At 33.9% G+C, this 11,935-nt stretch overlaps 1 protein-coding gene across 2 annotated transcripts in view; it reads right to left on the bottom strand.

Annotated features, from left to right (window-relative positions):
- LOC149798332 (uncharacterized) overlaps positions 1-11,935 on the bottom strand; it is a 194,972-nt gene that overhangs the window by 167,775 nt on the left and 15,262 nt on the right. The window lies entirely within an intron of this gene.

Raw genomic sequence — 11,935 nt, 5'->3', positions numbered from 1 at the left:
ACTGACCTTTCTATTTCATTTATCGTAAACAACTAACACCTAGCTAAATTATTCTTTCTGTATGGGCTTAGTATCAGGATCATTATTAAAAGAAGAAGTAAATATGTTTATTTGGGTCACGTTTTTGACATTTCCTAAGTGTATTGTACAGGTTATTGTTTTTATTTTGTAAATATCAGGTACGTTCTATTAGGTTACTTTCCATTAAGTAATTTTTTTTATATAGAAAATGCTAATTATGACCTACGGTCAAGTAGAGAACGATATAATCTTGTAATGTGAGGACTTGGTCATTCGTGCTTTAACATCTAGCACTTTCAAGTAGTTTTATGTTGTGTTCTGATGGGATGAATTATTTTCTTCAAATTATTGAATTCAAGTGATTGTTTTCTCTGGAAATACAAACGTTCTCTGATCAAATTCTTGGATAAAGACACTCCCTGGAATGTATACTGAATTCATACCTAATATTTAATTACTGTGATTCAACAAAATAATGTTGACGCATCGACACTCCATAAACTCATACAGACACATCATCATCTTCAGTCTTTGGATTTCTTCGGGACTTGTACTGAGTTTTATTCAAGACTTTAAATTACTAGAACTTGTGTCTGTAATTCTTGAATTATTTTGGTATTTAATCCGCATATTCTCATATTCACTTTGTATTATATGGAAATATAGCATGTTTAATTGTACAAAGCTTGTTGTCTTTCACTGTTACTTTTGTTAAGAGTATAGACTCGTGACAATATATGTTAGTAATGCAACTGGCATTCCACTATATAATGAGCTATAACCAAATTACTTTAGAAAGTAATCAAATTTTAATTCATTTAGTTCATTAATTTTATTCTGGGATAGTAAAGCCTGTAGATGAATACTCGACAAATAATATTACCCCCTCCTCCTGCCATGATGATGACACCTGGCAACTAATGTATGTGTTGCCTTTTTGTTTTATTGTCCTTGTCATATGTGCAACCAGGTAACCTACTCTTAGCGCCTTTCATTTTCAGTAAGGCATAATCTTCGTCTTATCACGCATCTACTCCTAATTTTGTGTTTATAATTGTAATTTCACTTAAATATTTATTGAACCTATAATTTTAAGTAATGTAGAATTATTTGACTCCTTCAGATCCTATCTTTTAGAAATATTAGTTGCATAAGTACTAAATTCATTTTTAATTGCTGCCTTTTAAAATTGCATTGTGCTTATATTTTATTTTGTGCGCATGTGCTTTGTCCATTTTATTAAGGTCATTAGAGCTTATGTTGTATTGCTATTTTAAATCGTTTCTACTATAAATATATCTTATCTTATCTTACGAAATGCGGATAAATATTCATCTTTCCAAATGATCGCAATTGGCAAATTTTCGAAGATTTTGCTGTGTAAGTTTCATGATTTGGTTGTATAGGATCCTCTATATTTAAATTGCAAAGATCTGCAAGAGTTTTACTATCTTCCGATCCGATCCGGTTACTTGAATGTTGATATGTATTTGACGCGATAATTAACCAACATATGATAATTAGTGTGTCGAGGAAATTAAAACAAAATATCGAATTCCTGAAGTTAGATAAAAGAAATCTAAACATAACAAAATATATTGTCGAGCTGATGTAATTATATCCCTAGTGTTAAAAAAGCCCTTAATATTGATGCAATGTTACGCAGATAATGTTAAAACAAGTGTGACTGTAGAAACAGCATGCCCTTTAAGCACTCATCATGTAAAAATTTTATCTCGGTGACATTATAATTCACTTTAGTTTGGGCTAAAAAATTTCACCACTTATATTTTTTATTAAAATGCAATTTTAAAAGATTTCAGCAATGATGCTTTTATGTATTCTTGATTGTACACTTGATTGCTTAAGCACCAATGAAAATGTTCTATTTAATATAGACTGATATATTCCTTTCCTTTTATTTTTGTATGTTTGTGTTTTCAGGAAGTTGTTCACTTCATCGCCAAATACCATTATTTCTTGCTTCCAGTACATTATTGTTTCTACTTTTATTTTCTTCCATCACGAATTCACATTTAGCACTTAGCCTTATCCTTGCCTGCCTGTCCGTCAGTCCCTCAATTCATACAACTCGTAATACCTGCTGCCTGGAAAAGATAATCCATAGAGCAGCTTACACAACCGTATTTATTTATTATAACAGTGTTCTACAGGCTTTATCCAGTTTCACACGAGCATCTGCCTGTGCTCAAAATGTTTACATTTCAGATGGATTTTCATAACAGCGATGTTCCAGTTTGGATTTTATCCGCCAAAGAGGAAAAAACACTTCGAAACTTGAAAGAATATGTGAGAAACATGTCAGCTCTAACTTTAACGTTCGGTTTTCTGATGTATTCTTTCGTAAACCTTTGCAATTAGTTTAGATGTTAACCTTTCCAAAAATACCTTTACAATCCGCAAAAGAATTTCGATGAGGCTCAACAATAAAAATCCAATAAAAATAACCCCAAGTAGAAATCACTTAAAAAGAAAATACTATATTTAGTTTCGTCCCATTGTTCTTCTATCTATTCGTCTGTCTTAACGCTCCTTTTCAACCCCACATATTTTTTACAGTTCAATCATGAATAATATTAGTATTAATTCGTCTCCAAAACATTCCATACATGTACACACATACTGGGTAACAGGTCAAATCGTACGCAGATCGAATCGTACCTAAAGTGAAACGAACTCAAGCCAAAATGTACTCAAGTGAAAACGTATCTAGTCAAAATAAAATCAGATGCAAACCTACCCAAGTCAATGCATTATCAAGTCAGGTAAAAAAGCGACCATATTAAAGAATTACTTATCTCAAAATATTCGTAACGGATTGTGATGACATTTTCACTGTTGTTTAGGTCAAGATGTATTGTTTACTTTTTATCTACAATGTAGACATATGTGTCACTTTCTTATTTTTGTCAAATGCGTACTATTAGTTACTGACTAAATACAGGTTAGAAGGTTTCGATTTTCAAGGCCCCTACCCATCCCCACCACAATGTTTGATGCAAAGGTATGGTTCCAATTGTAATTTCGACATTATTCTTTAACTTAGATTTAAAGTGCGAAATCTTAGATACAACTTTAAAGTGATTTCATAGTTTAAGTTTTCACAATTAGCGAGTTTTCTATCTGTAAATTCAAGATCTTTGCTAGATTTCTGTATGGTTACAATAAAGAATATGCCGCATCTATGTTGATAATGCTTGGATTCGACATTTACACAAGATACCTGGTATGTTTCCATTTGTCAAGTTTACTATGTTCTTCATGTAATAATTGCAGGGCGACAAATTGCACTTCTGTATATAAATATTGGTAATGCTATTTGAAGAGGTAAATGTTCTGTCATTAGCTTAATCACAATTAACTTGAAAATTATTTTAAATAACCTCAAACAAATTTTCTTTCATTTTCGTGGTCTATATTATTTCTATTGATTTAAAATCTAATTATGTATGAACTACATTTCTTTCATACCTAATACATTCCTATAAGTAAATGTAAAAGTCTGTGTTTCTTGTTCAATAGGGCCACACCCGTGTGTTCTGTTTCCTGACACTTTTAACCAATACTAAAGCATGTAAGAATAACAGGTTTTAAAAATGATATTGACATCTGAATATGTTTCGTCAAATAAAATGCTGGGAATTTATCATATTCAAATTTTATTTAAAAAATATTGGAAATTCTATTTTCAATGCTGCTAAAATAATTTAGCCTTGCAAATGTCTCGCGTGATCTTCTACAACTTTATACTTCAAGAAATTGTTAAAACGTCGAAACGTTTTAATGTCTAATATGATACTCATATATGATCAAAACTCAAGTAACTTAAATCTTATTAGAAATATGTTATCTTCCTTAAATATTTTAAAACTAAGCAATAATATTAATACGTTCATAATAGGTTGCTATGAAATCTTTAGTTATTGTATGAAACTTTCCTCTTTACCTTTATGTTATTGTTAGACTGAGAATACGGTACAAGCTTTATCTTTAGAATGTTTACTCCTAAGTGCTTTATAAACAAGGCTTTGTGGAGACCGTACGAGAATTGTTATTTATGGTCTCAATAAATCACATTCCTGAAAATTGTTGAGATCTTTGGGATTACGATATTTAAACAGGATGCCTTAAATGTTAACATTCATTATGTTTATGTTGTCTTAAAAGTTGATCGTCGGATAATTTACAATCCTTTCTTTGCATATGAAGTACAATAAATTACACTCAAGTTCCCTCAAATTTTAAATGATATTTGATGACGGTACTTGATCATTTTGTCAAGAAAGAATAATATGGTTTGTCTCCACGGTATGTGTTTGATCCTCGATTCTACATTTTCATACCGACTGGATTTCTAATGAGCCAGAATTCACTTATAACGTGAAACAAACATATTTCCAATTCATTTGGGCAAAACCGTTTCCTTAAAAACACGTGAATATTACTCTGATTTAAGTATTTAAATTTTTTCTTCTCGATACATTTATTTGCTAGTTTTGTTTTTAGTTCAAGCTACAAACGAGACTGTGGATTAAATATGGATTTATTGAATATGGAAATTACATGACAGAACACCATGCTTCACTTCCGAAATGTACACCTTACCGACTGCATATAATTTTAGCCAGTGGTGTTGTTGAATGATGCACAGATAGCGCAGGTTCCTCTAAATTTGCTTTTAGTGTTTTAATTTGTTGGTACCAAATGAGTACACTTTGCATAGCCCAGGCATTAGGAGTGGTGATGCCACGCGTTCTGAATTCATCCTTTTTGCTCTCTCCATCATGACTTAAAGATGTTCCCTGATAAAAACGAATTTTGTCATGCAAAGTTATGAAAGAACAGTGTGACTGTTTAATTTTACAGCTGTACATTTAGGATGTTTTGTATTGTTAAAAATGAACAATGGGACAATTATCTGAATTTAAAACAACTTTTACTAAATATTATGGCGTCCATTTCCCTCTTTAAATTCAGCATTTATACATATTAGGTGACCAATTTCAAAAGATTAAAAACATTTCGTTGAATTTTGATTGAATGTGTGAGTTGGATTTGTAACGTAGCTTTAACAGTTTTTCAGTCATATCGCTACGATGTCTGCCGTGTGACAGCTTATAGTGATGTCAAGCAATGGGCATCATGCCGCAGACATGTAGAATGCTGTCCCACCCAATAACATTATCCTGACACCAGACCGACCAGTCCTACCACTAACCTCTTAATGCTGAGCGCAAAGCGAGGCAGCTGTTAGTACCACTATGCCACCGGAGTGGTAATTTGGATTGAAAGCTATATTTGGTCATAAGGACTCGATCAAAGATCACATCATAGTTTAATTTACAATATTATTCCGATATAGCTTAAAATCCATAGCTGCAAGAAATATGTGACAAATCAAAAGAATCAGGATGCTAAAGCTCGGATACATTATTTCATTGAGCTGAAACACGTTTTGTACGTCTTCTGCACTACCTAAGCCACATACGCATTCAAAAAACGTTTCTATAATTTCCACAGCTATGAGATTTAGTTGTAATTTATTTGATGAAATCTAGTTTGAATAATACACAATGCAACCTTCTCTGGCCCCTTGCTAGGTCACTCATTGTCTACTAGGGTTTCTCGACCCATACATGATGTCATTCCAGGCATTATATAAGCCAGTAACTAAAATTAGATATGTTGTCAAGTTGAATCAATCAGATGACGAGTTGGAGCATCTAATCGAGCCTTGTCCAGTTCTTTGAGGCAGTCATGTATCAACCGGGATGCCTGTAGAGATATGTGGTTTTCAGTGTCGACGCTACATTTAACTTAAACAATTATCTGCGGAAAGAAATAACCACCCGCCTCCCCTCCTTTCACCATGTCATTTATTTGGAACAGTTCATGCATAGCATACTGTTCCAGTTCTGTTCTGGTGGCCATTGCAAGTTCGTACATTCATAACCTTGCTTTTGAACCTCAAATTGTGTCATTGCTTAAATATACTCAACTATTAGGCCACACATACTTCATACACGCTTCCTATGGTGCCGGTATGGAGAATTGGCTGATGTTTGTTAGCATGGCATCCTCAGGATTTGACTTGTCGTGTTTTGGTTATACCTCGTATCAGCCTCTTGCGGTTCCACACACGTGTGTCGGACACTGTTCACAACTCTACAAACTACCCCAGGTATCTCTTCCTGACGTATTCCTGTGGAACAAAATTCAGAGCGGGCCATTGTCAAGTTTAATGCATTCACAGGTTTGCCTTTGACCCCCAGTTTGTGTCAGTACTTAAATTTACTTAACTATTATGCCCATATACTTCATACCCACTTCCTACGGTGCATGTGTGGAGTATCGGCTGATGTTTGTTATCATAGCAATCCTCAGGATCTGTTATCAGTGTCCCTATATTCCTCGTATCAGCCCCTTGCGGTTCCACATACAGATGTCGGACGCTCTTCACAACCCTACAAACTCTACCAGGTCTCTCATCCTGAGGTATTCCTATGGAACAAATTCAGAGCTAGGCCGGTGCAGTGTGCTGTGACAGGACTTGCTCCCATTATGCCAAAGATTGTTTTATATGTACAATAAAGTGTCTATTGAACCGTACATTGTATGATATTTAACTACACAAATGTGTTTGATGTCAAAATGTAAAACAGAAACAAGAAAGCAAATGTATGTGGAAAAGAACGTCATTATCTCTAAATCGAAATAAAACTCAATTTATTTTGTTGTTTTTTTAAAAAAATCTGTCTTTCCTAAACAAAAGCAAAACCTTTTGTGCAACATTATATATAAGATAAATTCTGACTCTTTTGACCAGAACCCAATAGGTGTCCCTGTATAAAATCGAACATACAGATTAAACAAATACCTTGGTTACGTACCAAACCATTTGCCGTCCTCAGATATCATATAAACGTTGTTGAGACGGAGGTGTTAATTATCAAACTATCGCACGTGAAGAGCAAAGTAAACATGGCCAATGGTAATGTTTTACGACATCCTGTTTAAATGTCGAATCCAAACGTACTCTGCAAATGTACAATGTATGTGTTATTGGGACCATACATAAAAAAAGATTAAAAAATATGTCAGACTGTGTTGAAGACTTTAATTGTGCAAGTATTGTTGACAAATGCAAATGCATCTAAGCCCCTGCTTTATGAATTTTTTTGTTGCTTTCTGTAACATTATATAACCTTTCCCTCAACAAAAACTATGTTTAATGTCTTACGTAACATTATAGTTCTCCTTGTCGCCAGAAGGCTATTCTAGTACTAAGATCAAATTCTTTTCAAGGGACAATGGGAAATGTCATGCTTAAAAGAAATTTACATTATCCACAGAGAGTCAAACTGAATATTAAGACATAAAATATTGTACTAACAGCTGCCTCGTTAGGTGTTCAGAATCAAGAGGTTAGTGTTAGGACTGGCCGGCCTGGTGTTCGAATAATGTGACTGGGTGGGACATCATGCTACATGTCTGCAGCATAATGCCCCAATGCTAGACATCACTATAAACTGCCACACTGCAGACGTTGTAGCGATATCACTGAAATGTTTTTTTAAAGGTACGTTATAAATCCAAATCACAAACATAGACACACACACACACACACACACACATTAATACCGTCATTGAAGAAGATCCGAATTTCTGACAACAATGAATAATCTTCTTATAAAATAGGTCCAGGTAAGGCCTCATTCATCTTTGCTCGCGGTGTGTAAAGGCTATGTGCTTTTGGACACATGTCAATTTATTTTTATCTGTTTATTGTTATGTCGATTCGGAAAAGCTGTGCGAAGAAATAGTATTTGGGGTAGGAGATCGCGAAATGCAGACCTTGCTTCCAAATTGCATTGTTTATAAGCAAAACAATATGAATATAAATCTAAAATCAATAAATGTAATGTATGTATACAATGTCTTAAACACTTGTTGTGAACAATTTACTAACAAAAAAATGTAATGCTTACAACAAATACGGCTAGGACAAATCCGATGCGAAGCGGAATCTGTATTTAATGTTAGAATCTTCGTAAAAAGAACTTTGTTGTGGTCATCTGAATAATTTTAGCTACAAATATGTTTTAATTATATAGCTATAGCTAATAATATACTTATTTTTGCAGATGTCAATGCGTGTTGGTAAATATCCCTTCTCTGTAACTATGGAAACAATGATGCAAGTGATAATGACAGTTAAAAAGTAATATTTGTAGCGATGGTGACAGGGGCAGCTGTAACAGCAATAACAGCATCAAAACTAGTATTGGATTGTTGGGATGTTGTTAAAGTGTCATTAATATTGTATTTGTTATTGTTATCGTTGTATTCATCACTATTATTACTGTTAGTAATAAAATCTCTCTGTGTTTTACATTGTGCTTTGTTAATGTTTACTACTGCACTACAGCGGCTGCATAATTTAGAAGAGTGATTGTGTACACTTAACATTTCTGACATAGTATGCCGGATGGCTCACTGACCTGTATCTACCCACGAATGGGGAGTTAAAGCAATTAAGAATGAAAGAAATAGAAAGATAGAGGCTTAACGAGGCTAAAGACACAAACTCGTAAAAAAAGTACTAAGATTTTTACCTGTGTTCTCCCTTTGACCACAACTTGTATCATAAGTACCTCAACATTCATTCTGTAAAAGAAGCCTCTTGGCCTTTTCCTCCTCTAATCGAATACGAACAGCTTCAAGATTGGCTTGACCCACATCTTCCAAGATGTTTGTCCCTACACAAACATTTGTAACAAAGAAAATCAGCATTCTTGTTGAGAACATAATTGCAGTATTACACTTACCATACCGTAACGTCAGAGATAATGACTTGGAAAGAGTAATTTGTGCTCTATTTATACCGCAGACAGGACACTGATGTTATGTGAACGCGAGCATCTCATAGTTCCAGAGACTTTTAATGACGGCATTCAGCTATAAAAAATAATACAGGGCAGATATTATTCGTTTGAGTAAAAATATTAATACATCAAGTACTAAACCCTTTTGCATTGCCAACATAAAGCGCAGATGCAATTTTCACCGTTGCTTGTCTAGTGTTTCTGTTTTAGTTTTTAAAGTGATCCCGAGTAAAACGAAAACATTTGTTTTCGATGCCAGTAGAATCGGTACATGCATTAACAATGATCTCACCTTCTCTGAAACCAAATGTCACATTTAACGCATACAACCGTCGGAGGGACTGTGACTTGAGAGAAACATGTCAAAGACTTTGTCCAACATTCAGAATATATCATTTCTTTTAGTACAAAATATTTAGGTTTTAGAGAAGTTTTCTTGCATACCGATAGAGTGTGAATTTGATTTCTTATTGTAGTATATTTGTTTTGTCCCGCACAGTTTCCTTTATACGCAGTGTAAACCACCAACTGTTCTTTTTTCGTTCGTTTTTTTTTTTTTTTATTTTTTTTTTTTTTGTTGTTGTTTTGTTTAATTGTTTGAAAGTCCAAATATGATCACTTGAACCTTCCCCTTCTTTCAAAAATATTTTGATCAACAAACCCAAACTTAAACTCAAATTTTAATAATTTGTAAGTTTCCTAAAAAAAAAAAGACTAAAGCTTATACAACTGACATAATTATATTTACATGGATCCCTCCAGAGGCTACATCAGTTTACGGTCCTACATATTATCCACGTTCAAATCTATGACTTCATGCAGAAAATGATTCGCCAACATGGGGCCAGAAGATGGTGGATGATCCTGAAAAGTCGATTGGAATACATCGACGCCATTAAAGATAGACGAGTGTAGATAGGTAGAAAATGTAAATTAACAGGGAAATTATAATAGTCAGTCAGTTTACATGCCATTTTTCTTGTTTCTACCCACATACCGTTATTACAAATAATGTATGTGTATATCTACATTTTGTTATATAGATGGCTAGTGGCAACAATATATTGCATCGTTCAAGTGTATCAGTTACTATAAAACAATCCTGCACACGAAAGCTGAGGCTACCATAAATTGCAGTTGAATGCAATAGCAATTGAATCAACTGACCTGTTCTTGTTGATTTTGAAAAACCTGTCTCAGCGAAAGACGATGTGTACAGTGGTGCAAAGATACCCCAAGAAGCATATTATTGGGATCTTTGAACAATTATTGTTAAAGAACATAATACTGATATAATACAAATGATATGTAAAAACACTAGGTAAAGAATTCAGTATTTCAACTCAGTCTATTAAAAAATAGATTTTTGTTCCTACTAATTATCAATTGATTTGTCAAGATATCGTATAATAGAATTTTGAATTTAATCATATGAACCATAGCACACCATTCAACATTGACCAGTTTTGACCGTGCAGTGTTTACAATGTACCATATTCCTTTAATTAGACCATATGGCCCTTGTCAATCATATAACCCCTATTACGAAAACGGTTTATATACCTGATTTTCCTGCAAAAACCGTTCCTATCTCATAATTGGCCTCATAATGATTAAATCATTGATCTGGCTGGAAACACGTGCCAAAATTATCACTTAGAACACAATTCACGGATTATTCTTCTTAACAAAAGCAACAAAACAGCAAAAACAACGAAAAATTATTTTAAGATAAAGTGACAACGGAAAGAATCAACAAGCCTTTTATACATTAAATATTGATGGTATCGTCTGAAATTCTATTGTACATGATGATCCTGAATATCACTTCCTTTTATGTATTAAGAAGAAACACTGAATGTTGCAAGCACCTCTTGCTTACTATTTTCATATAAAACTGACGTGTGTTACAGACTGTACTGACGCAGTGTAATAATTTAGTGAATGAAAGTTGAATACCTTCAACGTGCGTGCTTCCGCTGCAAAAGGTTTACTTCTGGAAAACCACAAAGCATGTGATATAGATTTCACACATGCTAGAACGTAATTAGACATAATATTGTTTATAAAGAGCTCAAACGTGTGTTATGGTGTCTCTAAACTGCGCACTAATGTTGTGGACAGCTTAGTGGACAGCTTAGCAGTTCGTTGTTATTATTGGCTCTGGTGTTTTCCCTGTTGAGTTTGATTGTTTTGGTTGTTGACACAATAACAACGATAGTAGACGTGATGTTCCAGAAGGAACCTTTACATGTTATAGTAACTTCCGTCTTATAACATAATTTGTACGTAATTAGTATCTACATTTTCGTGTTGAGGCTAATAGCAATATCTTACATTTAGTTTTGTGTGGGTATTGGAAAAGGCGAGGAACACCATCGTAAGATGTTTACAACCAAGAGTCTATCATTGCTTCTAGGAAAGTCCAGGCTAAGTTATAATATATACACATTGCACAAAACTCATCGCATTTATTAGAGCTGTAAGACTGAAGTATAATTGAACTACCAGTTTAGTAGAAATCAGCCTTTAACTTTTTTAGTGGTGTCGCGTCTGTTAAACTCGGCCGAATCTGCGTGAGTTTGCGAAAAAGAAAAGGGAGTATTAGAAAGAGTAGTAAAAACGCTTGTAGCTTATGTTGTGCTTGTCTACCATCGATAACGAATTTTATTTAGATCATGTACATATACTCATTAGGTCTCTCGGCTAAATGCAATGTCTACAAAAGGAGACACAGGGAACAAATAAAAACAGACGTGCGAAATTAAGTAAACTCCATTATGCTGAAGACTAAACGAAAGGAAGATGTGTTGTATTGCTTCAAGTCCTCTAATTATAGGAGATTGGTTGCATGTCAACACTAGTATGTTGCAAGTTAATGTGTGCGCATGAGGTCAACGTCTAATAAAAACACCAACCCTTATTCACTAGTGACAACCGTCATCTTGTAATTGACACATATTAATTGTATTTCAAATCTGGGCATTGATTTAGCCTTTATATTCCAC

This window comes from Sinohyriopsis cumingii, chromosome 6 (assembly GCF_028554795.1).
Source record: "Sinohyriopsis cumingii isolate HCF-2022 chromosome 6, ASM2855479v2, whole genome shotgun sequence".
NCBI lineage: Eukaryota > Metazoa > Mollusca > Bivalvia > Unionida > Unionidae > Sinohyriopsis > Sinohyriopsis cumingii.
The sequence above is the reverse complement of the archived record's forward strand: the minus strand, read 5'-3'. Positions and strand labels throughout refer to the sequence as shown.